Below are 25,717 nucleotides of genomic sequence, written 5' to 3' on the forward strand. Positions count from 1 at the left end.
AGTTACCATTTTTTAGATTGAATATGAATTTGCAGCTCTTACTAATTTACATGTTTTATTGTTCCAGGTACGTTCGAGATTCTAAAAATTTTCATACGCGCTTTCCTGAAAATTATATTGTAAGTACATACATATGTATAAATGTTTACCTAAATAACAATTTAAATAAACTAGCTTCATATTGCATTTTGTAATGATAGCTGTTACTAATGGGTAAGATGCTAGTTTATACCATTAGGAGAATTTTTATCTGAATTGTTCGCTATTATTGTAACTCACGTGGCGATATTGAATCTCCGCGTATCCCATAAATTTATCTTACATTGTAGCCATGCTATCCATTATTGAGTTTTTTTATATCCGCGCCATCAATTTCAGAATGCAATACTCGATTCGAGTCCCACTCGATTTTAGTTTTTATTTTGTGCTTTCAAGGTCTAACGCGCGTGAAAATATGTGGTATTGTACCATTCCAAATGTCCAGAGTTGCGTTCGTGACTATATATTTTTAGTATAATATATAGTGTCATAATGTTGAAAAGCAATATTTTGCATGCGTGCAACATCCAATCTGTACAACGAGAGCACGCTATTCCTAAACACAAACGGCAGACATGACATGGAAGACGTTATCTGAACTTTAAATGGCTCTCGACACTTCAACATTCAGACTATTACGCTTTGCTTTAACGGCTCACGCCATATCGCTTTCGCGATCTTTGCAGACGTCGTCGAAATGTCTGAAGGTATTTCTGTCAGTCGAGATTAAGCAAAATGCGTAAAAAACGTCAATCGTATATTTGACCTTTATGATGAAAATATCGCCGTAGAAAGGTCTTGTGTGAGAAGTAGTTAAAATATGCTGTAGGCTTCGCATGCATAAAAAAGTGAAATTAAATGCCATTGTAAAAGTGCATGAAATGTTTTTGGTACAATGATGATGATGATGATGATAGTATGATAATATTAAATTTATTTGATAGAAAATTTAGTTGCTAATGTAACATTTTCTTCTTCCTGCGCCATTTCCGTCAACGGATGTAGGCGATCATATTGGTCACAGCTGAATCGCCGGCTACCGTTCTAATAGGGACTCTTTGATTTGTCTGTACAATTTTAAATTGTAATATTAACCCCATGGTCACGTATTTTTATATTTTGATGAAAAAATACATCTATCAACCCACAATTTTTAAAGGGTATCACGAATTTAAGTCTTAATATTTAATTTATGCAACATATAATTGACTTTGTGTCACATTTAGCTACTGTCCTTGTGTAAAGACAAATCAATTGGAATTAATGGGATTCTGAGAATAAACACATCATCATCCTTAAATGTTCCTTTCAGGATCGTTGATTCAATCATTGCATATTCAATGCTTTTACAACCAATGGAGTTCAATTGCACCGTATTTGTGTATCAAAATTCACTAGCAACATAATAGGACTATTAATTAGAGAGTTCAATCCTAATTAACTATGTTTGTTCATATTTTTTGTTTAAAGTAACTTATTATGGTAATATTTTTAAGCATATGAAGTTCTAGTTTTTGTAACCCATTGCAGATAGTAAAGCCCACATCAACAGCATAAATAATTATAATGAAAGTCGGTACTTTTTATTGTTTTTTTGTTATAATACAAGTAATTATGTATGTATGACGCTGTCGCAGTGGGAACGTTTGTTACCGAGCATCCCCACTGCGACTGCGCCGACACGATTTTATTGCTTTTGACGTGAATTTTTGATTTCTGAGAAGTGATAATTGTTTTTGCGCCCTCCTATTGACCAAAATATTGGTTTGAATAACACTTTAACCAATACTCTTATATCAGAAGTCCGTAGTAATATCGGTAAGGATATTTTTAAAACATTATATTATAATAAGTGCAGACTAACTATGGAGCAATATGCGAGATGCGACGTCTGTGCTTTTCATCTTTCGCTTGAGAGATGAGTTGGCTTAGTTTGTATTTTGAACTTGACCTAATGAATATTCCAAAATTATAATTAGTAGAAAATTCTATAATTTTAGAGCAGCATATAATTTCAGTTAAATTATATTTTAGCTAGTAGAAATATATATCTATTAGTAAAAATATAACTTCACTGAAAAATACAAAGTCCCTTATTTAATTGATATTATTATTCATAATTGATGAAATACATCAGAAGATATTTTTAAATGTTTGGAAACTAAAGTTGGATCAGCCTATATACTAGTATATGATATCCTTCAGCATTAACAATATATCTTACAACTGAAGGACTACTCTCGATTAAAAAAACATTCAGCTTAATTAATCTTTGCGACGTTATAGATAATACGGCACAAAATAGTAAAATACGACAATTGATTCGTCAATATTAACTTCACGATTCTGAATTTAATGCTCTCAAAATATACTGTCTAAATATTGAGTTGAATTAATAGGAATTAATAAATCTTTTTACCGTAATATAATATATCGATAGAAGTATCTCTGAATAACTACTGAAAAATTTATCATTAAATCATTTTAAATGGCTTCAGAAAATATGAAATATGTTGAGCATGACATAGATGCTTTTAGACTGCGATGGTAAAACCATTTTAGGCATAACATACATACATGTTTTTGGACTTCTAAAGGTTAAACTATTTTTCGATTCTGAATATATTCGAATATTTTATAATTTATTATTCAATATTAGAACAGTTGAAAATAATACATATTTAAAAACTCTAGTTATTTTGTGATACGTTAATTTACTTACTTATTAAATCTATACAACTTTGCTTTAATGTGAGTAAATACAACCATCATATTTTTTTAATTCGCAACGTTTTATAAAAAAGCAAATCTTAAGAACGAACCATTCTGTATTTAATGAAAAATATGATCGTAACTACATCTTTGACAAATATAATAGTATAGAAATGAAAGCTTCACAATTTATATAACAGGAAAATATTATATTTATTCATAGAAATATACAATATATATCGCTGTTTGTGATAATATCTAATTAATTCTTGCGTCACAATATTCGATAAGGTAAATTCATTTGGGAATTAGTTATTTTGTTTGTGTCAATGACATGAAACATTTTTTTTTATATTTAACTTTTTTGTTTTGTATCATGAGCCGATGAATACGAGACAAAGTAGAATTTATAAAACACCGTAGCAGCCAAAGTGTTAACACACTTACTACAACACTAGCAGAGTATTTTAAATCAACAAATGTATCTAAACAAGCTGCTTTAAAACTAGTAGCTTTATTCTTATATAGTTCGCCCTCTATTAATAAGAATATGATATATTTTATGGTATGATTTCACAAGACTGCAATGTTGTATTAAATTGGCAAATTATATATTATAAATGATTTCAATTTTGTTTTAGAATCTAATTTTTATTGATTGTGTTGAGAAAACGCTTCAGGAACTAACATTCAAATCTAGCGTGATGGACATTGTATTACACTTTTTGTCACTATGTATATCACAGTCTACGCTTCACGATTCTGCGACTTTCGCCACTACGAGTCTTTGACGCGTGAAAATCGCATGAAAAGCGAACGAGGAAAATGTGACAAGCCCGCCTGTCGTCTAGCAGCAGCACTAGGAATTCCTAGTGTGAGATATGAAAAAGAAAATGCCATTGCGAAACGACAATGGCCGCGATCGGGCGGTTATGTTGCGTTCGAACTGTAATTAAAAAAAACGTAACAGATAATGATGATTGTGATTTTTTACGCAATAGTTCTGTTTTCCACAAGATTATGTAAATCGAGCTATATGTCGATTATTTATGTTCAAAGTCTGACATATCTAAAATTATATGATTGTATGAGATACCAATCAAAGTTAACCGTGCATGCTTATTAATGTGTATTATCCAAAACAAAAGACAACCAAACACGACTTTTAAACTATATACAGTGAAATATAATAAATCTTGCGTGTCTGCTCGTGATCCGAATGCCCTTCGTCTCCCAACTCTGAAACAAAAAGCTGTTTCTCCGGTTTGTGCATCGCAAAAATCGCGGCCTTTTCGCCAAACCTTTGAATGTATCCAGTTTTTTTATGTACCCCTTGCTTCTTCATGTTTTACCGTACGATCGAGATTCTGTCATAGACGCGATACTACTGTCGGATGCAGTACTTTACCGTTAACAGTCGGTTACTGGGACAAACAGCGGTGACACACAGATAAGTTAAATAAAAAAGTGTAATGTAACGCGATTGCTACCGTCAGTTATGTAACACTTTCGTGTGTTGATACGATTAGATTAAATTGGCGGCTTTCTTTACACACAGTGATTGATAATGATGTGTCGAAAATGTCGTGCTAGCGCTTTGCTTTTGTAATCGTTATCGGTGGTGTTGTAATAATATATTTGACTTCTTATTCTGTTGTTATGGTTCTTAAATGAACAATATAAAACATCTGTAGTTTTTTAAACACATCTGATTCTAATGTGTGTTTTTTCAATGCATAGATATGCTCTATTTTTATAAAGCAATGAAAACGACTTTCAGATACTAAAAGTTTGATGTAACGGAATGTTAATGAATATATATTAATCATGCATTGAAAGCCCTAACTACATAGTTGGCGTATGATAATAGTACGTAGGTTGGAAGATTGTCAATTTATGAACCACGTCAATAACTGCGCAATGAACAGTATGCACAATAAATTAATCATCATTATTTCACATGCATTAAAACAAGAACGTAGATCAAATTAACACATGTATATGCGCAAAATAACGTTTACGAAATTATTTATTACGCATTCAACGTTGAACTTGAAACGGAGCTTTCTACTCAGCGATTCGACAACAATGCATTAACAACGAACAGCGGCGCCATTATGCTATTTTTTAACGATTTTTGATTATACGGTATCGCGCTTCTGCCGATCTGATCTACGCTATTTTCGTATGCACATTTTTTTTGGGTTATAGGTTAAAGATTAATCGCTTTTCACTTATAGTGTTCTCCGCAATCGGTTCCGACCCCGATACGGTAACAAACAGATCGGCGGATCAATGAAGCGCGAACGCCATAAGAGAAAACTGACCGCCATTGTTGTCGTTAACTATAAATGAAATGCGCGGATTTTAAGACTGCTCTCTAGTTTGGAGATAATCTATTGTTGTCGAGTTTTCAGCCCCGCTCTGGATTGTGCGCATTTTTATGGGTAGCTGAAGTCACGATCGTCGGAGAGCGGCGGCGATGATGATCGATTATGCTCGAAGAATGAATGTAAATAGAGTCATATATATTGTTGTGATTAGACATTTTTGTCTGAGAACTCTTAATTGAGAGCATTTAGATCGGATACATTCGTACCTGGTTTGCGGAGAAATTTGAGTTAATCGCGTGCAAATCATTTGGATATTGTGTTTTTGTAACAGCGTCGAGATTGTGTTTTATATTAACGTTAAAGGAGATTGAAAGTGAAATTTGTGTTTTAATGAAATCTAATTAAACGCCCGACGGAGGTTTCTCTTTGTCGTTCGGATAGAATCGATTTAGATATGTAAATTATTGTAATTCTAGTAACTTGCACGATTTATATCAAAATTAGTTATTTGATTCAAATGAGAAGAGTATTGTGGTTTAAAATGGAAAGATTTGAAAGTCGTACTGGTGAAATGTATAGTCTTCATTTACATTCATACATAATCCTTTTCTCTCATGTACTAACTAGAATGGCGAGTACGTGTATTATACATATGTATACTTGTTTTTTGTGAACCATCAGTGACATGATTTCCTTTATATTTTACATATTTCCAAAAGTTTAAGTATGTACAAACTAAAGTTAATTATAAAAAATGCAATTATTTGAATAAGTAGCACATGTTATCCTTTATTAAGGCGTTTGTGACAGATACTTTTAATCTTTCTGATTTATGGCGGACACTTTGACTTTATCCGCAAAAAGGGTTTCTCACGGTGGTGTCCCATTTTAGAAAAAAAGTCCATTAATTTAAAACTCATCTTTGTACATCACGCGCTGAAACTGGTTTTCTCCTTAGGTTTATGATTTGATAGCATAATATTTAGATTCTCACACCTATAAATTAGGTTAAATGCTTTTCGACCGTTTTTAGACATACATTGTGTGGTCCAATTGTTGAATGGAACAGTGGTTCAATTGCTGAACACGACATTCCATTTAGAACACCTTTTAATTATAGTCACCAATGACTTTAATGCATCTGGTAAGCTTGCAAACGAGTCTCTTTATTATAACTCTTGTTCGGCACCCAATGCGTTAAAGTCGAAACTATTTTTTTTAAATGATGGTGCAAATTGGGTGCTGGCTTGTGTAGGCTAATCTACAATTGCTTGAGGTGTATGTACTGATGTATTTCGGGTATAAGTTCCTTCAGCCTTTTTTATACATATAAGAACGGAACGGAACATTGCCTTCAAAAGCACCCACTTTCTAAGTAGTACTTTCACAATAAACATTATTATTCAATGGGACAGATTTGTGTTAAAATTTGTTTGCAAATTATTGTTTACTGACACATAATACAAACTATGCCAACTAATCTCTCAGGGGAAAATACGCGGAAGAATACAGACAGACATTGCATCTCACATATTGCTCCATAGTTTGTCTGCCTTTCGATATTACACTAAGTTTTAAATATATGATAGCTATCCTTACTGATATTACTATAGACTTCTAATATAAGAGAAGAGCGCAAAAAACTTCTCAGAAGGCAAAAAAAGTAAATTATCAGAAAAATTTTATGAATAGATATTTTTAATGCCTAATTAAAATATTTTGCATAAAATATGATTCCAAAAAATATGTCGCAACGGTGGCTAATATTTATTTATAGCGACGAGGATTTTTTACTTCTGAGAAGGGATAATTGTTTTTTGCGCTCTCCTATTGGTTAAAATTTGGACCCCTGAGATAGAATTTTCAAATATTCGTTATTTACAACTATTAGAATAAAGAATAGTAAACGATAAAATAATCCAAAATATTTGCTATGAAGTTATGGAGAATGTGAAAATATAGTTTGCATTATGAATACATATTTCCATGTTAAATAAGTGCGAAGTTATATTTTTATTATTGTTGATGTAGGCTTTATTATCATTAAATGATAATAATAAACAATAGACATTTTGCTTCTGATTAAAAGTCAGTAAAGCATAATACAATACTATCCAGTGTGATGTTTTTGCATTATTTTATCTTAAAAGTTGTAAACCTTTCATTAAATATTAAATATCGAATGTATTCAATGTACATCATTATTAAACAGCCATTTATAATGGAAAAACTTTTAAGCTTCGGAGGCTTTGTTATTATTACACTAAATCCTTTACTTTGCATGTAGGCTCCAGTCTTTAAATATAAAAAATAACAATCTTATTTGCAAAGAAACGGTGCGGCTTTGTGTTTACGAGGTATTTTAATCAATTGCGAAAAATAATGAATCAGAGCTTCCTATTAATTTATTTATTTAATTAAGATTGATTTAATTTATCTGTTTATATTTAATTCAAGTATGACCAATGCACGTTTCAATAATGCACCTAGTGAAAGGTAAATACTAATGTAAATGACCGTAACCTATATTTCGCGAATGATCATTATAAACTCATCCTTACAAATTTTATGCATGAATGACATTCAACGTATACGTTTTTTTACGTCATTACAATGTTGAATATCAAACTCATTTATTCAATTTGCTTTTGGTCGTCAATTATGTATTTTTTAAAGTAAACATTGACCCACTTTTGCATGTGCTCATCCTACAACCTTCGACCTTTGATCTCACCCCATACAACACTTTACGCCTTCGTGACTTTGGTGCAATTTAGTGCAGTCAAAAAGGCCGACGTGAACTTCCTCGCCGTAACGGGAAAAGTTAATTTTGATTCGCTTGATTTTGAATTTTAAAGGTCTCAGACGAAGGCGCGATGCCCAAAAATCGATGCGGTTCCGTGATTCGCCACTGTATTCGCTCACGCGAATTTTTATCGATTCATCGCGAATTATCCGTAGACGATAATAAAGTATATCTCACGATCGTTAGCGGTCCAATGACTTTGAGTCTTTTCGGGGTCGTTTTGAACCCCGAACATTGCGACGGTGCAACCCGGAGACGTCCCGCAAAATAAATACGACAGAGCTTTTTTTTTAAAAGCTCTTCGCTCAACTTGTGTACACCGACCGTTCCAAGGCACGATCAATTCGGTATCGTGTCCCGTAGCTTCGTGCTTTACGGCTATGATTACTACGCTTATTTATTGTGCAAAGTTTTACCCGTGTGTCGAAAAATTGCGGTTATTGAATAACGTTTCGCGTAGTTTCGCGATTTGGTGTACCCGCATATATAAAGATCGATCGGAATTTGGAGTTTTATTTGTTTGTTCCATTTTGAGTTTTAAACTTTCATTCAGTACGGTTTAAAAAACGGTCGTGTAACCTACGTATGGGAAAAGTTTTGCATGCCAAATGGAAAGCAACTACTTTTTTGTAATTGTATATTAAATCAATGATTGAATACGTGCTGCGGTAAATTGAAATAATTAAATCGTTATGAACAATTATTTGTGATTATACGTAATCGACATAAAAGGTGATGGTTTTATGGTAATTATTTATTGTATTAAATTAATTAATAATTCATTTTTATTATGAAATTTTCTATTTAACATGCATGCATATGTAAAGAAGTCCTTAAGTAGTTTTTCATTGAAAGTTTGTACTTTTATATGTATAATAAGGTACTAATTATAGATTTTTTTATGGACAATAATGTCTTAAAAATTACAATTTTACTGCAGCTCTCAACATGTCCAGTTCCAGAATTAAAATTTATACCCAAATGATTCAGGGTTTATAGACATGCACCCAAGGAAAACAATCTTACAACTTTATGTATCTTTTTTCTGTTCATTCCTTAGCGAACATTGCGATCCATGCACTCCGCACAATATTTTCCGCTCGTCAATCACATAACTTTATGTATACAAAAACAATAAAACAATTTATTTTAATTTAAAAATAATAGAGCATTTTGTGCTTCAAGCTTTAAATAAGTACTAAGTTTAAGGCTACAACTCAGTATGTTAAAAAATAATAACATAATAAATATTATTTTCGTAAATCGACTAGTTACTTTTTATGAAAAATCCATGTAAAAATAGATATTTTAAATGAGACTGTTTCTTAAATCAAAGCAACAACTTATGATAAGTACACAATGCTGAAATCTTCACCTAGATTCTTCTGTTTGAGATGAATTTCTAAAGCATGACCTTCTATCGGTAGAAAATAGGAACGTATGATAATATTAGCATACATTTCAAGCTACTTTAACTTGAGATAATCGCATTGAAATGAAAACAACAAGTGTTTTTTTATTTTTTTCTTGATAAATTCGCTTTATTTTCCACGATGTTTCCGCAATCGTATAAACAAATCATGGTATTAAACATGTATGTATTTTATCATTTAAAAATACTTAGTATGTGTTCATCATTATAGGATGTAAGATTGCGACGTGATCAGTGCATGGAAGGAAGCGTCAGATGCGAATCTGATTATTCGTTACACAACTAGGTCGATACCACAGTCCGTCACGCGCGCAACAACAAACTTTTTGAAGAATCTTGTCGTCGAAAAAAGATACAGTCTGTAACGTGAGAATCCCCCTAGTTGCAATAGCGCGACAGGAAGTGTTGGATGAAATGTGTGTGCGACTTTTGTTTTTATGAATGCCTTTGTTTTTAAAATATGGCGCTGATCTGACGTAATGTACGTCTGACGCCGTGTTAATTGCGTGTATTGATTTGTTGTGATACACTATACCCGGTGAAATGCTGTCTGTCTGATACAATAATTTATTTTTAAATTAATATTCATCTTATGTGAATCATCTGTAAAGGAGTTGAGGGTTTAAAAAAACGCGACAAGGTCCCGCTGACCCCGATTGTAGATCACGGTTAAATTGTTTATAAAATTATCTGCGGTAAAAAATAGCATTGTGTTTCGCAGCGAAATAAAATATACGCTTATATATTTTTAATTGAAAAATATACATACTGTGTGATGGATAATGGATTCTGATTGAAGTTTTCCGGTCATTTGTGTTTTTTCATGTCTACCATTTTGGACAATACTTCTCATACTCGTACTTACATATGTCGGTCGAATCAAAGGATGTTTTGAGCTTAACTTATAAGGATCAATGTCGCACCGTATGCAGATACCGCGAAATACCTTGGCAAAACTTTAGACGCGAAGTTGCGATGAAACTAACACGCGAAAACTAAACAAAAACTAATTTACGCTTTGAAAAACTATACTTGTTTCTAAAACTTGTTTTAAAGTCTGTATGGACATGTGGAATTCAGTTATAGGAATGTGCGAGAAAAATACATACTAAATTCATCCAGCAATTTAGGTACAGTGAAGATTGTCAAAGAATAAAGCAGATAAAATACGCGCGGACATAAACTGCGTTCATTATAGAAATACTAATTTTTGCATGATATTGAGCTATGAATGACATTTTCATTTGTGAGAAAAGTTATGATCGTTACAGATATATTTTTTTAGTGTCATTGAAAACTTTGCTACTAGGGCGGAACTCATTCAAATTCATACTAAACAAATTTATTTCAAGATATTGTAGATAAACCAGAATAAAAAAATTAAACTTGGAAAGTCCTACATTCTTATTCGATTATCTAAAAAATGATTATTAGCGCAACCAATTCATTTGAAACTAAATAGTCAACATATATATGTATGTCGATTACAACAATTCTTAAAAAAGAAAATCACAAAACAGCCCTGATCTATTCATAAGTATTATGATTTACTGGGGAAAATATTATTGTTTTTGACTGTATATAGTATGTGTATAATCTGCCCTTTCGATATATTCTGGTCAGCGCGGTCGCGTTTACCCCACTTCTGTTCAAATTATCTTAGTGGTCTTCTTATTTGTATTTTAAACCATCCCTATGGTGTTTTGATCCATAATATTTTCTACGCTCTCAAAAATATTGTTGTGGCAGTTGCGGACTTGATCGTTTTTGACTACAAATACTCTAAATTATCTTATTTTGTTTCGGGTGGTGTCACTTTGCCGCCAAATAAACACCGAAAAAACTGGTAACAGTTTGTTTTCAAAAATATATTGATTTACCACATATATAGATAAATTTATATGTGGTGGAGTTCGTCCAGGTGCAAATGTTTTTCTCGTCGCTTGCGTCAGCCAGTGATGTGGTGTTCTCGTGATCTCGTGATGATCTGATGTTCTCTCAATGCTCTGCCGATGTAACTAAGTGTTATATCTTTTACATCGATTGTTCGAATCGCTGACGAGAATAATTGAGAACCAAACGCGTCATATTCGAAAAAACGGCCTTAAAATGTTGACGCCCATCAGAAAAAGCGGCTTCAGATGTTACTATTATGGCGATCGCTAACCAAGGGATCTGAAGAACAATGGTAATTGATTAAATGTATGGTTCCCAATTACTCGCAATTATTTTAACTATTCTAATATTGAATAAAAAATGATAATTTTTTTCTCGGTTTTATCGATATAAATTTATTTAATCAATTAGCGCAAAAAAATAATTAATTGCTTTTAAAATATTATTTATTAAAAAAATATTCTAAATATTATTAAGCATTTTTAAATTATTTATTTTTATAATCTGAAAACTTTTTAAATTTTATAAAATATGCTGTGCGAATTACGGCGTCAAAGGGAAAATACTTATTGCATATGTTTTGATCTAGGATGGCATTTTAGATTTTTTAAATCACTAGAATCAAGATTAGCTGCGATTGAATTAATTCACAAAAATTGATAGAACATATTAAGGGTTGTTGCCCTAGGGGTGATTCTCAGGGTTCTTGTGGCTGTCTGCAGCGAGTGTCCTCTGCAGGTAGTTCCTCTTACGGCGATTGTTGTTCGAGAGTTCCAGTTCATCTCTTCGCGTCTGTCGGTGGGGGCGCGTCTGCTGGTCTCTTCGAGTCGCTGCAGTCGCCTTTAGAAAGCGACGTTTACTCGTACAAGGTCGTATTGCATTTACGGAAATGTCACGGATATGTTTTTAAGATAAGCGTTTAACGATAATAAAAGTGGAATTTCGTTCTGCGAATTTCGGTCATAGTATACACGGCCGATAAACATTCTTTTTTCAAATGTTCTTTGAATATGTAAAAGCATTTTTTTGTTGTTGAAAAGAAGCGTTTCATTGTCTAGCATTTCGAAACAATATAAAGCCTCATAAAGACCACGGATTTTAAAGAAGCACTAGTCTCTCAGGCATATTGAGAGAAAAAACGACTATCTGTGTTGCTCAAGTATACAAATTGTTTCATTCTAATATTTAAAAAAAATTATATTAGATAGTATAAACGAATATTTTACAAATATTCGAATATTCATATATAGTCTATTTATTTTCAAGAGTCAGTGCGCAAGAACATTGTTTAACGCGTAATCAAAATGTGCTCTTAAATTTCTGCCTTGTGCTTGGTCGTTCTCAATGAAACGATTGATCTTACGGCGAACGACCAATCACAGGGCAGAAATTTAAAAGCATGTTATGATTACGCGTTAAACAATGTTCTTGCGCACTGACTCTTGAAAATAAATAGACTATAGTTGAAAATCGGGCGAATAATTCAAATATTCGATTGAGAACCCTAATCGAATGTCGAATGTATTGTCAACAACGTGTCTTCTCATTTACAAGCTTGAGTTTTTATGTCTGCGGTAATGTGTGACTATTAATTGCTTTTAAAAATTTGTGGTTATTGTGCAATATTTGGTGTCCTGCGCGATTTTTATATCCATTGTTAATCCTACCATTTTGTTGTACGGCAGATCTGTTTTTCGTTGATTAAAAGCAATTATTCGCAAAAGGCCTGAACGACAGCGCTATTGTCGTCTTCAAGATTTTCTATTTCATTATTAAAAGTCTTTGTCGTATTCGGGATCTCTAAATTAATCATTGAAACCTCCTAAATTTATATTAATAAAGTGTAGAAAACACCGAGGTATCATCTTCATTTTTAATTTAACTTTTCCTCTACACTCTAGATCTAGAGCTTCTTAATGATGTGGCAACAGATGTGACTTTAAAAGTTTATGCTGCTTTTATAATATACATATGCATGTATTTATCGGAATATGTTTGAAAACCAACATTTGTAGACAAACGAAGAAAATGTTAACGTAATTTAATTTGTTTGTGGTTGTTAAACTTTTTAACACATATCAACAATCACCTAGATAAAGGGTAAATGAAGTTGCAATGTTATTTTCATTTCTCTCGCGGGCGAATAGGGCATACCCCGAAGAGACTTTTGCCGACCACTAATGGCTGTTTCGATTAATAGTTAAATTTACAAAAATATTCCCACCTATTGAAAATCGAAATTTCCTTACATAATATAGTCATTTATGAGATTTTTGTAGGCAAGGGGTATGAGAACTCGTAAAATTCATAGCAATATACGTACATACATATGTTTAAAAATAGGTGAAAATCAATACGTAAAGAGTAACGCTCCAGCCATCTCAGAACTGTCTTCACTGATGAGGCCATTAGTCGTGATAACATGTGCATTTACTTAGAAGTTTTTTTTAACTATTCTTTATTTTAATATTAGTAGTGGAATATTTTTTATTATATTTCTGAGTATTATGCTGATGTGAACTTTCTCAATGACTGGTATTAAATTTTGTGATTGTATAGAAAATAATATATGATAATTGAATTATATATCCTAATATATTTAATTTGTTGTTATCCTTTAGAACGTCCTTATATTTATATACTGTAGTAATAAATTGTAGATATTTTCTGAAGTCAAATACTTCCCTGACATATGCATACTCATGTATTGTACACCACATCGCAATCAAAATTCTCACAAATTATACCACAGTCACTCCAATTAGCAAAAGCATCGAACGTCGAATTAGTCGAGTTTTATCGTGTTTAAACACATTAGCCTTCATTATAACGGGAAGGCACATCGACATAGCTGACTATACATACATAAGGCATTACAACCTAGCCGAAGAGCTGTCGAACTCGACTTTTATGACTCATAAACGCTCGCTAAGGGCTAGTTTACGCTACACATGCAAAGGCGCCCGTTCCCGCCCCTTTAGCGTTTTATCATCACACGGTCCTTCTGTGTACTTTTTCTCACTTCAAATATGGGTTAATATCTACCGATTGCGATCGGGCCCTTTCGTCAGAGAACGTCCTTCGAGAGCCGTGCCAGTGGGCGCCTGGCGGGCGAATCGCATGTCTTTCGTCTATCCGAGTTGTACGTATGAATAGTATGGGCACAGTAGTAAAGGCGGACCTCCACCTGCACACTTGCGAAATAATGTGCAATAATTTATTATAAAATTGGCCGATCGACTGCTGAGATTACGCCAAAACTAATTAAACGCATCCGTTGATATAAAATTTTGAACGCCCGCGCGCGCGCGCCATTGCAATTTCCGCACGCGCGTATCTTTGGCCACATCTTTGGCGGGATAGGACGTGTTAATTTAAATTTTAATGGGCTAATAGAGCCGTTTTGAGATTAAAATATTCATAGTTTATGTTAAAAAGAGTAATAATCATGAAGAAATTCATGTCAAGAAAATATGTCTCAACTACTTAATTAAGAATTACTGAAAACCATTAGATTGATTGAACAGATTGCCTTGTACCGTGGGGAGCTTCTGCCCCGAACATGGAGTTTAAAAGTAATTCTGTTGTATTTCACTGTTCGGCTTCTGATAGAATTCGGCGGGTCAGGTCGGAGGAGGACTGGGTATCGGCTGGCTCTAGAGTCGATCGGGCTTTGATTGAATGTAAACGAATTTATGTGTCGAATTTTGACTACATATGCTGGGCTGATGATGAGGAGGTTATAAAGAGCTCTAAATTAACCACTTTATTACCCTGACAATAGCTACCTTTCTTAAAGTTCATAATCTTTTCTATCAGATTGTATCCATTCTGGGCGAATAATTAAAATGAACTATTCATATTAAATATATAATGCAATTATTTTGGTTCTTTCCTGTAGTATTATATTTTAATATCTTATGCGTATTAATAATTAGTAGAATTTAGACTACGCGAAATAAACACAACATTAAATTAATTTAAAACAAAATTCGTACAAATCCGAATCCTTTAAAATAAAGTTTATTAGCTGGAGCTGAATCTGCCTGTCGCGGGTGCCTGGCGGACAAATCAGGTTGTGTGTGGTGAGAAAAGACACAGATTTGTCTGTCCGTGCTCAAAACGAACGGATCGGACATGGACAGGCAGATCCGAGCACCACATTGCACGTTTCTTTCAAACAGATAAAACCACCGCATATTATAGCAAGTTTTTGCTCTTTTAAAAAATACACCAGACAACTGTTTTTTTTTAATGAGTATTATGTATGATGTCCGAGAGCTCAGACAGTTTGCGTGTGTGGCGTGTAGCCCGAACAGATCTGTCCTGGTGTCCGTCAGATATATCTGTGCGTGTGTGCCTAGCTATTATCAATATTTATAGATTTTCTCTCTTAACGATTTTTGATATGTTCAATTTCTTAAAGTTACTGTTTATCTTGTAAGATTATAAAAAAAAACTCAGAAATAGTATTGCCGTTAAAAATAGTGGACTATGTTCTTATATTTCATCTGGTCGTGTAACCGATGCCGACAGATATATTGTACTTTAATGAAATAAAATAATTATGAACATTTACAAGTTTTTCATGTAACCGCTAGACAGGTTTGGCACTTGCGACCGGCAGCGAGCGAACGTTGCTCAGAACATAACAAATTTTTGCTTGTTTCATGCAATTAATTCATGTATTTTTATTTAAATTAAATTTATTATATTATTACAAATAATTTATTGGTTCTAATTGTTAAATAGATTAATCAAATTGGAATTGTTTGTCAGTAGATTTGTAATACTTTTTGATCTTGAAGAGTGTTTAAAAACTATTGTTAAATTTTCAAAGCAAATATTTCTCCGAACATAAAAAGAAGTCGTTAACCACTGAGACGACTTTTAAACAAAACGTTAAGCTTTTACTGCTCGAGACTGTAAGCAAAGTCATCGACACTGAATAATTCTCAAAGTTAAAATTCAGTGGCAAAGCTCCAAAAGTGGATTTAATTCAACCGTGCGTTAATTTCAGATTGACATAACTGATAAAATGCGGCCATATTTTGAATCAAATTAGCTTCATATGATTTATTGTGAATGATATTTTTGCCCAATTTGAGCGAGACATATTTATCGCGTTGTATTTCGTGTCTTAATACTTTTATTTATACATGCACAGATGTCGCAAACAAATCGGATCGTCGTCGTCTCCGAATGAATAATACATAATTTTCTTCAAAACCTCTGAGCCGATATGATCCATTGCTGAAAATTTACGCCTTTGGCCCCGGCGAAGCTTTTGTGTGCGTCGGCCTTATCAAATATTAAACCCCTTCGCGAACAACCAGTCTGGCCGCGGGGGTTCGTTCAGTCTAACGTCTGTGTGTAGTAGTGGTCGTAGCAGCAGCGAAGGATCGCGTGCCGGAGTAGTTTTCACATAAAACGGAATTTTTAGGCGCCGATGGGTCGTCTTGTGATGTGTATCGCAGGAAATTCAGTGAGTCGACGGTTTCCGTCGAAAATACGTGACCCGACCGGAATCATATAGCAAATGCATGATGTGACTCGTGTGTATGTGTGATCTGTGATGAGCGGCGATAAGCTGGAAAATTTGGTATATGATCTGTTATTAATTGATTATATAAATATAATTGGTTTTGATAGCGACAATTTAATACTTCTTGTGTCATTCAGACCACTCAAGTCTGTATCTTAAAAGAATTAGGGGGGAATATTACTACTACACGTGTTAATATTGGCCAAAACTCGCACTACTTGTCTTTCTTAATGATATAAAACATACCGATTAAACGCCATGATCATTAGACATAAATTGGGTTACTACATAAATACCATACCGGTAAATCCTAGTTCTAAAGGGTAAAGAAAAGCCACTACATTTAATTCTGTTCCCAAGGAAACTCATGTGCACTTAAGTACACGAGGAAAATGGATTATGTGTATCTAAAATTCATTGCCATTTACAGTGCGATACATAAGATAAAGTAGACTACTGAAATGTGTAAGACGTCCTTTCATTATGTATAAACTGGTTACGTTTTTACTGTGACATGTTTGTTTCTTTTTAAAAATGATGGTATTGTGTTAAGGTAAAGAGAGTTTAAATAAGCATTTTATTGTTCGATGATTGTAATATATAGTAAGAATATAGAACTTTATTCGTACAAACTAATATTAGTGGTTGTTGTTAATAATTATTTTATTTTAAAGTAATAAAACGTTGAGAATCACTGATAACTATGAATACAATATAAAATAATAATAGATAAATAACAACAGAAATAATTATGGAAAATAAATTCACTACTCAAAAGGTCGAACCAATTGCACCGTTTCTTGAACACACCTCCAAAATGAGTCGACTCCTTGAGACAAAACACGTTCCATATGTTAATTAGGGAGTTAGAATAGCAATGGTAATATACGCAGCTTCAAACCTTTTGTATGACAAGCGCCTCCTTATAAAAAGTGTTTTTTTTTCGGTGGTGATGATGAGTGGATAATGTCTCAGGATAGGTGGTCCGTGCGTTTTTTCGTTTTGTTGACGTACATTTCTTTTATGTTAACAAGATCTCCTTCGTGTTGTGTTGGCCTAAGCTTTCGAAACGGGTTGATGTATTTATGGTAACCTTTAAATTGTGACTAATGGCGCAGATGGTTAAAAACCACACAATAACTATATTAATTTGTATTACACATGTACACATTAAAAAAAATAGATTTTTTTATAAATACTGTGAAATTTCAATATATGTGTTAGTGTGTGTAAGACGCATCCATCTACAAAATGGAAAAAGAGGAAGGTTCTGGACATACTGTTAAATTATTTGGATACAGTAATACTTTACGTCAATAATGATTAAAATAAAGTAAAATGGAAGTGATTTTTCTATTTGAATGGCGTGATTTGGAAACGCTTATCCGCAGAAACATTGTGTTTAAAATAGCCGCGTTAATACCAAATACGATGCGAACGGAAAAATTTATTGACAACTTGTTTCGGTTAATAGCTATGACATAATTAATAGTAAATTATATATACATGCTATCGTAAAACCATTGTTGCTGATGAACTCCTTTAAAAAAATAAGAAAAAAAATCGTTTCGATAAGTCTGCGCGCGTTGGGTGCTGAAATAACGTTCGAATAAATAAAATTGAATTCCATGTTCCCAAAATGTCCACGGTGGCTATGTTAAAATATAAAATGTGTTCCAAATGTATTATAAGTCAATAACAAAATAAAATGTTTTATAAATATATACTATTACTTATAGTTCCTTGAACTGTGTACATGAATTGTCACGAGTCAATGGTCAACGTTTGACTGGTTACAAATTATTTTATATTCTTATCACTGAGCTACATAGCAGTCATTTATTACCATTAATTCTGTGTGCAAAATATGCAGTTCACGGGATACGCTACTGCCGTAAGCGTAACCATGCGGCGTTTGAGCGGTTAAAATAATTAATTTCGCAACTGCAAAATCGATGTTACATAAACCGTTTATACGTGAATCTTCACGCTTGCCGCTTTACGATTAACGTAAGTAACGCTTTGTATGTAAATTTCATGTTATTGCGACCGCGTATGATTTTTAATTGGCTTTAATTGTAATTTTCATTGCTTTAAAAGTCCATTACAACTTGAGTCGTTAACCGATAGTTTCTGGACTGCTGCGAGTGTAGGATAAATGGATATTCTTCGATTATCGGACGTGTCGCATCTAGTGCATTCTTGCACGCGATTCTTAACCCAACCCGCTGCTACTTGGCGCCCTTGTTTACCATCCAGTCGGATTGCACATAAAATTATGGGTCAGGATCGATCTAGCCATTTTTATATCTAGAAAACAAGGCGATAAAACTGATCGGGAGTTTAGCCATTGATATTTAAGATAATTTAATCAAATTGAGGCTTCGTATGTGCCACATTCTGAATCTGGGTCGTCTATGTAGATCCATTTAAAATTGTATATGTGTATGTTTGAAATACAAAACAACGGTCGCACCAGTAGTATCGTATTGAATAGGTTATGATCAGGAAATTAAATTTATTTGAAATATTCTATATTATTTTTTTGATTGTACATAAGTAGTACAACTAAAACAATATATGCTTGTGTGTATGTATAAAGTTTCAAAGCATGTAGATAAAAGATCCGTAAATAACCGCCATTCAAATACAGCTATAATCTGGTTATAAGCGATTAATACCTATGTATAACCATCTTCATAAATATTAATTTATGGTAAACTATATATAAACCTTCGTGTAAGATGAAATATAGGTTTATCGCTATTATATGTTTTTTAAAGCACCCTTACGAAATCATTAATCACACAATATTTATTGACATTCGATGACATTGCAAATCTTTATAATCGGGAATATTAACTTAAATATTTAATTATTTAATAACGTTTTTCACATGATTATTATGCTCTTTTGAGCCGGATAAGTTATTTTTTTACGTTTTAATATTTATAGTGTATTCAAATTATCTAAGCATGTTATTTAAATATATATAGTATTTATGTTCAGAATCTTGATACTTTATCAAACTTGTCTTGTAACTTAATCCATCGTAAACGGATCAGATTTTAATTAGCGTGTACGTTTACGGAAATAAACTTGAATAAACCGACATTTTAGCTATCTATCTTCAATATAAAATTTGCTTGTTTGACATACTTTATATCGTACGTAAACGAGATAACTGTTATCGTTATATCTCGGTATTTTAATATCTGCTCTAAAACAATGAAAATTTTATTCGAATGACGATTTTTGTTGTGTTTGGTAATGTGAAATTCTCAAAGTTCATCTTCAAAGGCAACGCGATTTATCAAATCTAAAATAAACAAATGTTTTTTGCTCGTTCTTTTATGCAGAATAAATCTAACCTTTTATTTAAACAACAATTTTGCTCTTAAAATCTATCTTGCTATTCAAGATTTTTTTCGTTCGGGTGAACGTTAAAGTTTCAGACAAATTCAAGTCTTATTTTTTGTGACGTCTTCTCACGAACTATCCGAGTTGATAACAGGGAGAGGCAGTGTCCTTAGTAGGCCGGATCTAGTCAGTTAGTCAGCTAGCGGTGTATGTCAGCTTTCCATGTTAATACAGTTGTGGTTTATTTAGTAGGGAACGGATCAGTTAACTCTCGAGGTCGGTCGACGAGAAGATTATTCTCTCGTCGACCGACCAAGTTGTAGAACTTAGTAGTAATCACAACCAGGTCGCTATTCGTGAGCTAAAAAAATGAACCTCACGGTTTGTGAGCCCCAGTTTGAGTACCACACAGTTCGTAAGCCCAAGTAAAAATAAATAATTTTGTATGAAAAATATTAAATTAAAATAATCCGTGACTTAAAACTACTTCATGCTCGGGTTTTTTAATCATAAAAGTAACCAAAAACTTCAGATTTTTGTTTTGTTCTATTTTTTTTATATTATTTAAATAGAAAAATAAAACACGTAAGATGGAAGAAGCGATATGTATAAATCTCTTCCAAACGTCAAGTGGCAATTGGTAAGCGTGCTTCGTTTGTTTACCATATGTAATGCAGACAATTTGAAACACGCGAGCGTCACTCGGGTTGATGCTAATCGACACGTGTGTAGTTTATATCGTTTAAGAGCATGAAGTGGTGAAATGGGACTTAACTTCCTATTTAAGCGTGAGAATCCTAAGTTCGAACTTTAGTTGTATCTTTTCTACTGTCGCGTTATTGCCATTATAAATTTTATTATGTATACAATAACATAAATACGGATTTTAATCACATCTGAATAGGTCAAACCAATAAATGAGTATCATACAATAAAAATTTACGTTTTGTAATTGCACATAAATTGAGTTATATATGCCAAGTGATTGTAAATACTAATATCAATCAATAGAAAGTTATTTTTTTGGCAAAAAATACATCTAAATATATAAATAATAATAATTAAAAAAATGGTTTTTGTATCCAAAGTAATATGAGTAGGGATTCCAATCCCGGATCCCGGACGATTTTCAATACCCGACGAGTCCCGGGATTATAAAACATAATCCCGAATTTTTCGGATTGGTTGATTTATCAAGCACAATCGAATTATTATTGACAACATCGTTATATTTCGTGTACAAACTTGCGCGAGTTGCACATGTCATCTGTGAATCTTTGAGGCTGTGAGTCTGAACGTGCTTTTTCAGCAGCAGGCTGCTTAGGAACCAAAATCAGATCATGGCTAAATGATAAAACACTTGATGCTTTGATGTTACTTCGTGAGTTTTATTCAAAATAATGTTTTCAATTAATTGTGTCTATGAATGTACATAGTATGTACATACATTGTCAAAAGTTCATTTTTTTCTTCTCAAATAAATATATAAGACCTTCCCTTTTTTATTTTTATTATATTATTTTCTATTTTAAGTCCAAGACTAAAATTATACGTACTTTATATATTGTACGTTATAAAAAACAGATGTAAAAATATATTGTATTATTCATTTTAAATTATTTTTATCGATAAAATAACATGAAAATTATCCCGGGACTGGTCCCGGGATCCCGGGATCGACTAATTGCAATACCGAAATCCCGGGATCAAAATTTTGGCCCGGGATTGGAATCCCTAAATATGAGACTAAATATTTTATAATCAATCAAAGCTTTTTAATTTTAGTTTATTATGTGTTGCTAAAACCCTTTCAAAGAAAATTTCCTTTATATAATACAAGATGATTTTCAGAGAATATGTATTTAATTATCGTTACAAAAAATTGTTCAGGTAAAACCTTCATATTGTACCACGACAATTATTACACGTGAAGGCACGCGCCGTCCACTTTCATTTCCAGCTCTTCGTACGCATCGTGTCGAAACTCAAATACTAGGGTTTCACTTCAATTAGCTAAGCCTTTTGTCTCGTTGGCGCGAAGGTGTGATTGTCGGGAAGTGATTTTTCACTCCGTCATTACACATTACGTCGGATAATGTACGCCTTTGATCGGTTTTCGTAAGCGTCCGTCCGCCGGTGGAAATTGCAGATAATTGCCTTTAATGCGCTTTCATCAGTCACACACGCGTCAAAATTGTCTTATATTCATCGAGTGCAATTTGCAAAACGAGAGGGAAATCGTCAACTCCACGATGATAATAATAATCATACGTGACCGTGAAATGTTCGATTTTATCGGAAATAGTGACCTGGTGTGTATGTGTATTGTATGGACACGGTTTTCACACTTTCGTTCGAGTTTCTCGACTTTTTACGCGTTACTATATTAGTCGGTTCTTATGTGCGTATCCGTCCGCGATCACGTTTTAACAATTTCATACGGAATTGCACACAATTGCCGCTTGAATTTATAATCCGGTTCGCACAGATTGCGCTATCGCATTGCGCGATCTCATTTTGCGCGGTTTGTCGAGCAAAAAAGTGTTTGCAGAAGAAGCAGAAAAAAGTTCATAAACAGCCCGAGCGGTTTCACCGGACTTTCCAATTTTTCACACGGTGACCGTCGCGTCGTTGTCCTGGTCGTGATTTATGTTTTTTGACGTTGGATGACGAATACCCCACAGATAGAACGTGGTTTTCATGGGTCGTACAGTTTTGTGTGTGTGATCACAATTGATAACCAATATAATGTTTCTCCTATATCTATATCCATTGTTTATTGCAGAGCTATTTGCTTATATATATATTTAACCTATCAATTCAAAAATGATTGGGAAGAATACTATTGTTTTATCCCCAGAGCAAGGAGAAAAGTGTTTATTGTGCCACGATGTTGTGTGAAATAGAAACATAATCTCGAAAGTCATTTCAAAGGCTATCACATCTATCTTTACGTTAGTCCTCCACCCAAATCTGAGTTTAGAAAAAAATAATCTAAATCATTTCTATTATACATATAAATATGAATAAAAAATTATATCGCCATTTATGAGAATCACCGCCGTCCCACTGCGACGGTGCCGACACGATTTTATTGCTTTTGACGTGAATTTTTCCTTCTGAGAAGTGATAATTTATTTTGCGCCCTCCTATTGACCAAAAAGGATAGCTATCATATTTTTAAAACATTAGAAGTGCTGACAAGCTTATGAAGCAATATGCGAAATACGACGTCTGTCTGTATTACTTCTTCCGCCTATTTTAAAAAAAAAAAATGAGTTGGCTAAGGTTGTATTTTTAACTTGACTGAATGAAAGTTTTTTTAGAATTTTTATTAGGTTAGGCTTGGGTTTGATCAGCAAAAGAACGTTTCGCACATGTTAAATAGAGTTTAATATACATTTTAGAGCAACATATGATTTAATTAGTGCATTAAATTATATTTTCGCTAGTAGAAATATAATTTAAGTTTCATAGACATTTTAGAGCAGCATATAATTTTACTAGCTTATATTTTCGCTAATAGAAATATGTAACTACTGGTGAAAATGTATTTGGACTTCTCTAGTGAAAATATAACTTAATTGAAAAAAATTGTACATCCCATATAAATAAATAATGATAAGTAAATGTATATATTACTACGTATGGAAAAGTTGAAATCATATACCTTTATTAGCACCTGCCATTGAGTTAAATTATATTTTCACTGGTAAAAATATATAAGTATCTACCGGTAAAAATGTATTCCGATATGATTTCATCCAAATAATATATTTTAAAAATATTTTCGGGATAGATTCAAGCCTTATTATGAGGGATATCCCGAGAATTTCTGGTTTAGAATCAGTTACGTTATTTCAGATTTTTCTAGGTAGGGGAGGGGGCAAAAGTTGGCCAGTCAGTGGTCTTTATTTTTATTTTAAAAATTCAAGAGGGGTGATGGCCCCATCAGCCAATTGCTCTCTGCTCTTGGCCGATGCTTGGCGTAGCTCCGCTTGATGCGAGTTCTGCTAAACTTTCGTATTAAATTCGGGAGTAACTAGTGAAAATTCCTGATGGAAGGTTGATGTCAGAAGTGAATGATATGCGCTTATATACATTTGACTGAGATGGAGTACGTGTCTTTACTCTAACTTTGGGGGTAGAATTAAGTTTGTTTATTTCCGTCATCATTCTTATTAGAATCGTAGCGTGACCGTAACCTTTTGAGTAGTGAGTTAATTTATACACATTTGTTAATTTTTGAGGGAGTTAATTTTACGTATTTTTCCCTAATTTTTTATTATTATATATTTCGTTTATAGTAAATTCATATATTATTTTAACACTTTGTATTGAACTTTGTTAATTCATTTTACACGTTTTTTTAATATATTATTCAGTTTTTGTGGTTTTTTTTTATATCAATTCAGATGCTCTCGATATTTTTTATAAAATTATTATAAATTTTTTTTTGTTATTTTTATTTATTCGTACTCTTTAATTAATTGGTAATATTTTCTATAGAGAAAATTTACAAAATAATATGTTTTATTTATTATTTATTCAGTTATATATATTATATATAAATATATTTTAATAAAATAAAATCTATGATTTTAATATAACAGGCATTAGCCCAAAGGGCTTTTGAAGTGTAAAGTCATACAAAAAATCAAAGCCTGGTAATTATAAATATATTTTTGTATTAATTGCGTTGAAGTATTTAAAATAATATTCTTCTTCAGAAATTGAACGTAATTCATTGACTATATACATATGCTAAATATTACACATTTACCTTATGCTTAAAATCTTTGACGGTTCTTGATCCTGAGGAATTGCAATTAAATCCAGTGCATCGCTAAAAATTCGTCTAGACGGCAATAAATCGCATCGGATCGATCGATCAAGGCATTGGCCGTGAACTAGTTCCGAACGAGTTTTTCTTTTAAGATCTCGATACGTATGCATAATACAATCCAGTCCACGTATGGACTTGGAATCAGATGTGCCGAATCTTTTTTCATTATTTTTCAGAGGCAGCTTTTTCACCTTACCATATGAAGTGTGCGACCTCGCGAGCCTTATCATTGACAGATTCGCTTTTTATGGCCATTGAGTTGAGTTATTTGCGAAAATCTATGAGATTTATCACTCGGATATCTGCTAATATAATCTATGACGTTTTTAATTATCGGCTTTCTATGGCGTTATTTTTTTATTTTGAGGGGCGAACGGAGGTCAATGTCGTTTCGTGTCTGAATCAATTTTGACTCTCGAAATGAATATACGTAAGAGCAAAGATATTAATGCGAAAATAATTTGTTTTTATTATTCGATTTTGCGTTGTATGTTTAATATTATGGTCGTTTTTCACAGTTCGAGACAGGAAAGGGCGCGGTTGTAGACTCGCTGACACGAAGCTTTTTATTAAATTAGAATTATTAAGTTTGTAGTTTATTGTAAGCGACAGTAAATTTACTGCAAAGTGTAGTATATCCTAAATCTAGCAAACTTTATAAAAAATATTAATTAGTTTACTATATATTATACAAATGGACAAATAAATCGGTCCATGAAAACTGATAAGTAAGATGTGAAGTGGTACC

The 25,717-nt window shown here is 32.9% G+C and overlaps 1 protein-coding gene and 1 long non-coding RNA gene across 2 annotated transcripts in view; both read left to right on the forward strand.

Moving 5' to 3' along the window:
• Positions 1-25,717, forward strand: part of jvl (javelin-like) — a 153,338-nt gene that overhangs the window by 32,472 nt on the left and 95,149 nt on the right. The gene's annotated exons all lie outside the window — the stretch shown is intronic.
• LOC148230682 (uncharacterized) overlaps positions 18,420-25,717 on the forward strand; it is a 29,595-nt gene continuing 22,297 nt past the window's right edge. The window contains exons 1-2 of the long non-coding RNA XR_015810938.1: positions 18,420-21,219; positions 21,869-24,507. This is a non-coding gene — a long non-coding RNA (uncharacterized LOC148230682). The remainder of the gene's footprint in view (positions 21,220-21,868; positions 24,508-25,717) is intronic.

This window comes from Plectrocnemia conspersa, unplaced genomic scaffold, assembly GCF_051122295.1.
Source record: "Plectrocnemia conspersa isolate PC_06_02 unplaced genomic scaffold, ASM5112229v1 ptg000010l, whole genome shotgun sequence".
Taxonomy (NCBI): Eukaryota; Metazoa; Arthropoda; class Insecta; order Trichoptera; family Polycentropodidae; genus Plectrocnemia; species Plectrocnemia conspersa.